The 684-nt window shown below is 44.9% G+C and overlaps 1 pseudogene across 1 annotated transcript; it reads right to left on the bottom strand.

The window, feature by feature from the left end:
* Nucleotides 1–15: 15 nt before the first annotated feature.
* SARC_15315 (hypothetical protein) lies at nt 16–377 on the bottom strand (annotated as a pseudogene; the record flags this gene model as incomplete). Its single annotated transcript has 1 exon — nt 16–377.
* Between the last annotated feature and the right edge of the window lie 307 nt (nt 378–684).

Below are 684 nucleotides of genomic sequence, written 5' to 3' on the forward strand. Positions count from 1 at the left end.
TATATACATACATACTCATAGGTCGCTCGAGGTAACGAAATCCACAACCGCGAGTCGCGCACCAGAAAGTGGAACGATCCGCAGACCAGGCGACACTCATAGAGAGACACGGGGTCTAGCAGCTTAAACACGTGTAGCATAATCTCTGACGAAATTTTTATACCATTCAAGTAGAGGGGCTCTGTGGCGCCAGATCTTCTCAACTGGTCACTTATTTTCTCCGCCGCTAGTTTCTGCATGCGAGGTAGCAGACTCACGATTGTGTCGCAATCATATTCCTCAAGTCGTGACATCGTCTCATTCGCGGTGACTGCATCAATGACTAGATTTCGAGTGGACATCGTGCTGTCTATGGTGTATGTCGATTTCTGCAGCATAATTTCACAACAGTGTTACCCTCAACCGAATTTTTAGCCAGGAACATGTACTATGCATACATACACGCGTGTGTTTGTTAACATATGCTTGATTCTGTGTCCGACTTGTATGCGTACCGATTTATGGCTATATGATTACGCGTGTGTTTTCGTGCAGGTTCAGGTACTCCTAGCGTTGAATTCTGTGAAGTTTGTCGTCTGTGTGACGCTCATATGCATTCAAATTGATTGCAGGTCGACGACTACACATGTTGGCTAAGAACAGTCTGTCTATTCGGACATACTATTCAGTAGGTACACAAATATT

Source organism: Sphaeroforma arctica (genome assembly GCF_001186125.1).
Source record: "Sphaeroforma arctica JP610 unplaced genomic scaffold supercont1.5932, whole genome shotgun sequence".
NCBI classification, from domain to species: Eukaryota; class Ichthyosporea; order Ichthyophonida; genus Sphaeroforma; species Sphaeroforma arctica.